Here is a 6,000-nt window from a genome sequence, read left to right as displayed (position 1 = left end):
TTCCTAACTATATATGGTCTATAACCTATGGTTTTTTCTGTGAATTTAATTGGTTTTTTAACAGCTAATATCTGTAGCTGTAAAATGTATTCTTCTTTAAATCCAAAAATATATTTTATATGTTTATGAATAATTTTTTTTTAAAATATTTTTTTTTCTTCGTTCCCGCTTCGCGAATCGGGAAGCTTCCCGTTAGCTGACCTTGATGCCGCGAAATAGACCGCGAGCCGGTAAACGTTTCTTTACCGCAAGTGCCGCGTTAGAAAACAACATCGTGACGCCTCCCGTCCGCATGACGTTTCACGTTGTCGCGTGATACGTCATATGACGTACAACGTTAGCGAACTGGTACGCGAAGCGAGTCGCAAAGCGCAGGTTTCTGGAAGCAAACCGGGAGGCCCTGCAAAGCGCTTAACGTAAACACAGCAAGTCATGTGACTTGGTAATAACACTTTTCATTGGTTCATTTCACTTTTGGTTTCCTAATGATGTAAGACTAGGTCATATAATCTAAAATGAACACTTTTGATTGGTTGAGAACTCTTGTTTTTCCCAAATGATGAAAATCCCTCCTTCTTTCCTCACTCTGACTTTCATCATTGTGAGAGAAAGACCCTTTGTGATCACTGAGCAATGGCTTCTTTAGTAGCTTCAGCTGGTGCTTCCCCACCACCTCCACCACATCCAAGGAAGAGTGGACCACCTGCTCAAGTTATAATTCAACAAGGAGAGGAAGAAGAGGAACAGGAGGACGAGCACGAAGAGAGGCAGTTTTTGCCTGAGCAGCCCAGGACGTCTCACCGGAAAGAAAACTTCATTTGGCAATTTTTTAAAATTCCCAAAGGTCAGAAAAAAGTAAATGCAAGATACGTAACTTGCCTTATATGTCAAGATAGACTGTCCAGAGGGACCGACAAAAAATACAGTTTCGGAAACTACACAATGCATCGCCATATGACTAGGTGGCATCCTAACAACTACAGTGCTGCACAGTTTCGGAACGACCTAGATAATCTCCCTATTATGGCCAGAAGATCTGTTGTACCGGAAGTAACGGGACCAGAGGGCAGGGAGATGGGGCCAAATATACAAATGAGATTTGGTGATGTAAAACACATCTGCGTATTTTGCGATGGATTCATTTCCTACGGAGAAAAAAGCATCACTCTGATCAACAGAGCTATTGACTATCATATGCAAGTTTGTACGAAACGCCCAAAATAATAAATACTTCTTTTTTTTGTTTTGTTGCTCCTGTTGAGCCCTTTACAATGAATCGTTTTCATTGCCCCCTCCAAGAAAAACCCAAAAAAATATAAAACTGTTCAGAAAAATTCAAAAAAAGTAAAAAAATGTTCTGAAAAATAAAAAAAAGTTCTTTTCAGAACTACCTCCCCGTTATTAAAAAATTGGTACAATATTTGGAACTGTGCCAACCTCTATTTCTCTTAGTTCGCTTCCCAGTTCGCTCCCCGGTACGCGAACCGGAAGCGAACCAAAAACAGTAAGTATAAGGGAAGGAAACAGACACTTATGTTAAAAGAAAGACAGCTATAGGGGAGTAAACTAGAGATACTATTACCCGTAATCCACTGCTGATGATGTCACATATTACATCATTCATGACATGCTCAGTGACATCATCAGCAGAGGATTGCGGGTTTTTTGGCAACGTGCCTTATCCACGGTTTAATAACGCTGCCTTTTGCTTTATATAAGTTTTCAAATTGTATGAAATATATACCAATAGGTCGTTATGAACCTTTAGGTAGTGCTTTTCTTCATGAGGTCTGGTCGCTTCCATACACATACAGATGTTTCAAAGATGATCAAGAAGTTTATCTGAATGGAGAGGAATGCACTGAGACGCCAGATCATTCACTAATGTGTAGGCACATACAGTTACACGGTTCATGCAACAAACACCGACCAAATATGGCTTGCGTGTTGCAAGGCACGCCAGTTCCTGCTATCATCCCCACGTTCAAGTTGTTGGAAAATGGTAGTTATTTGATGCTCAATAATGAAGATTGTTCTGAGTTAATTAAAAGTATTCCTTTTATCGTAACAGTAAGTGAACGGGTTATTTGCTGCAGAAATGTTCTATTTCCTCCCACACATGAACATAGGGAGTTTTCAATCTGGCCACAAATACCAACCTTGGGACAGATTTCAACGGCATGGCAAGAATAAGAGCTCTTTTGTCTCAGAGAGAGGTGGCCTTGAGTTCGGCCCGTGAAACTTTCGTGCTTCACATAGCGAACACCCGTACAGAGGTGCACACACTTTTCAATTCAGATTTGCCTTTCAAATTCAGCAAGATGGTTCCGACTATCTTTAACGCATCCTCCGCAAAGTCCCTGGCGCACTTTTTTAAAGTTGTTACCAGTGGTCTCGTGACTTCATTTGAGAAAATCTTTGGACTCATCCCTGCTTCCTTTCATTCTATTTTCTCCACTCTGGTTCGTGGATTGGCATTTTTACTTGCATTACCAGCGGACGCTCTTGTGCTTTTTTACATTTTTAAATATGGATGTCCCTCCTATGCAACCTCCCACCCTGCAGCTGCTGACACTGTTCCGCAATCGCATGCTAGAATATTATGGCACAATGCCGTTGGCGATATTAAGCACGGCATAGGGATTATCTTTTCGATTCTCCTACTTCACCTGTGTCCAGCCTGTATTTCACTGCCTGACCTGTGATTTCGATTGGGCCATTGATTTGTGTCTCTGCGGACCGGTTTCTCCTGACGTCGACTTTAATCAGCTGATGACTCCTATCATTACTCACGAGTTGGTTTGTCCTGGCGAAAGGATTATGGCTGTGGCATTGATGCATGGACTACTTGGTCCCTGGAATTTACTGGCGGCAGCACAGTCTTTCTTGGAACAGAGCTTTCTTGAAAACCCACCGAGCTGTCCTCTGATGGTGATAGAGGATCCGGTGCTGGGAGAGCACGTATGTTCTTTTCCGCTTTTAAATTGGATGGCTGAACTGTTTTCGGATGAAGACGGTGACTTCCTATTGGAGGCTGTTGCAGCTTATTTTGCATACACAGTTATGTCATAGACCTTTTTCATGTTTGATATGCTGAGTACTAGCATTTCATTGACAATTCATTGACTTATTTGTCAAGTTTTTATTATTTACCTTGCCTATTGGCTTAAGACTCGATAAAGTACTTGGCTGTTTTATTTTTCTTTAGCATTAAATTTTCCTAGTTTTTAATGCTTTACCTTGCGGACCGTCCACATATAAACTTGCAATCTGCTCTCATGAGATGGCACTTCTATTATCTTATTCAGTTCGTTTCCGGATCATGGGGAGGTGTCATCTAGGTCCTGGATATCTTTACACCGTGTTAAGTTAGCATGGGCTCATTACCGGTTTAAACGCCATTTTTCCTTTTTTGCAACTTCTGCACACGACACTTAGTTGTTGCTTTAGCTTTCCACCTAGTAGTTCATCGTGGTTTACATGAGAATAATATGTTATTGCTCTACTATCTGCTTTGCTTGTTAAACTATATCTGTACAGCGAGTGCTAAAGTTTCAAGAACAACACGATACAGAATTGTTATGAGGTCTGATCTCCACGACTTCATACTCATAACATAAGTGCAACTTCTGCCAATTCTGGGCATGAGGCGGGTTTTATATTGCTTTGCCGAACACACATACACAACAGTTGATGCGGCTCACATGAAGAGAGAGCTGGTGTATGCTGATGTGATTCCTTCAAATCTAAGACACTAAAGTATGGGCACGCCCTAAACCAACACAAAGAGACCTTCTTAGCAAATAATATAATATGTGTATTAGGGAGGGTGAGATATAAGCAGCCGCGGGCCGTGGAGGGAGTTACGGTGAGGCAGGGAGGCGGGGAGGGGGAGAAGCAGGGTGGAGCCCTCTCTACCTTGCCCCTCCCCCTCCCCGCCTCCCTGCCCCACCGTAACTCCCTCCACGGCCCGCGGCTGCTTATAAGTGTTGCTAACTCTTATTCATTTACAGCATGTTAACATACTATCACCATTCGCTTTTTATGTACTAGTAACTATGCTGGTAATTTTGCTACTGATAATATGTGTACTTGTATTATCTAAGATACTACGCCTGTGAAGACGGCATTAGTAAATAAACATTTCAAATACACATGTGTTCTTCTTAACTCCATGTTCTGGTTTCTAAGAAATATATAACGACCGACTGTTCATGAGTTCCACGTATCCTGAGGTACTATAAGTTCATATTCTGGATTGTCTAAACATTGAGAGTTTGTTATATCCAATGTGACACTGTACCTAGCTTGCTAAGGAGTTTTTGATTACTAACGTGAGTTTTGGGACACCCTAATTCGCCGAGGTTCCAATCCTCTGTCCACAGTTCTGTGTGAGAACAGAAACCCTGCGACAGGGGCACCCCCGACCCTTGCTGGAGCTTCATCACACTTGCGATACAACTCCAGCAATGCGCCACCTTTACGGCACAGATACATCACGCATCTGTGCTGTTTTTGCCCCATGATGCGCCGCATTGTAAATGCAGCACACCATAGGTGACGGAACAGCGGCACAGAATGACTAACACATCCCTGGTGATGCGCCAGTCATCATAAATGTATCCCTATGCTTCTTATCTTGTTAGAGATGAACCGCCATATGTATCATCAACGTTTTTTGCATTTCCTAAATAGCGAACTTTAAGGAATAAATAGCGATTCTTTACCATTCCTAGTTTGCGATGAGCTATTTGCTAATTACAAATTACCCATTCATTTCCTTCATTTCCATAGGGCGGTTGGACTCACTTTTAGCTCGAACGGCTGAATGGATTTCCACGAAACTTGGCAAAATTGTAGGGACTGGTAGCCCGATGTGCCTTTGCTATGTCTCAAGATATATGCTCCAGTGGTTTTTACGAAAATTAACTTTGAAAAATATATATTGGGCTACATTGGCCTATATATATGTTGGAGCCCAAATGTAGCCCAATGTAGCCCAAAGATGGCCGCCAGACACACAAAAAAACAAATGTAGCCCAAATATCAGCCAGATGTAGCCCAACTATAGCCCAGTGACAGAATGACCAATCAGCTTCGCAAACCTCCGTTACGCGAAGCGGAGCGCTGTTACAGATATATATCTTTTTTTGAACGTTAATTTCTTAAAATCCACTGGAGCACATATATTGAGACCTAGCAAAGGCACATCGGGCTACCAGTCCCTAATATTTTGCCAAGTTTCGTGCAAATCCATTCAGCCGTTCGATTATTATTATTATTATTTTTTTTTGCCCCGCGGGGCCCTTTTAAAACCTCCACATCAAACCTAGGGGGTCAGCGAGGATCTACTATGCCCCCTTATAGTTATTTCCCCCTTTGTTTTGACCTCCTCTTGTCTCTCGATCCTACCGAGAGACAAGATGGCGGCCGCTACGGACTGTTTGGAATGTTGACAGACGCCGGAGAACCAATCAGCTTCGCTTCACAAAGCTCCGTTGCGCGACAAGTACGCGTCCTGGGCCGCTGCCCAGTCCGCTGTTACAGATATATATCTTTTTTTAAACGTTAATTTCTCAAAATCCACTGGAGCACATATATTGAGACCTACAAAAGGCACATCGGGCTACCAGTCCCTACAATTTTGCCAAGTTTCGTGCAAATCCATTCAGCCGTTCGGGCTAAAAGTGAGGCCAACCGCCCTATGGAAATTAACATGGGAAAAACGCGTTTTGGGACCCCCCTTTTTTCTCGGCCCCCCCTTGACGAACCCCCCCAAAATTTTCAGGGGCTGCTCAGAAACAAAATGTGCCATTTTTCTGAAAATTTCAGCCAATTCCGTCCACAAACGCCAAAGTTATTAGACATAGAATTTTCAAAAATCCCATAGGGAAAAAATCCTAACTATATATACCTACTGGCGACCGCCAGTAGGTAATATATATATATATATATATATATATATATATATATATATATATATATATATATATATATATA

This window comes from Lissotriton helveticus, chromosome 4_1, assembly GCF_964261635.1.
Source record: "Lissotriton helveticus chromosome 4_1, aLisHel1.1, whole genome shotgun sequence".
Classification (NCBI taxonomy): domain Eukaryota; kingdom Metazoa; phylum Chordata; class Amphibia; order Caudata; family Salamandridae; genus Lissotriton; species Lissotriton helveticus.
Note: the sequence above shows the minus strand (reverse complement) of the source record.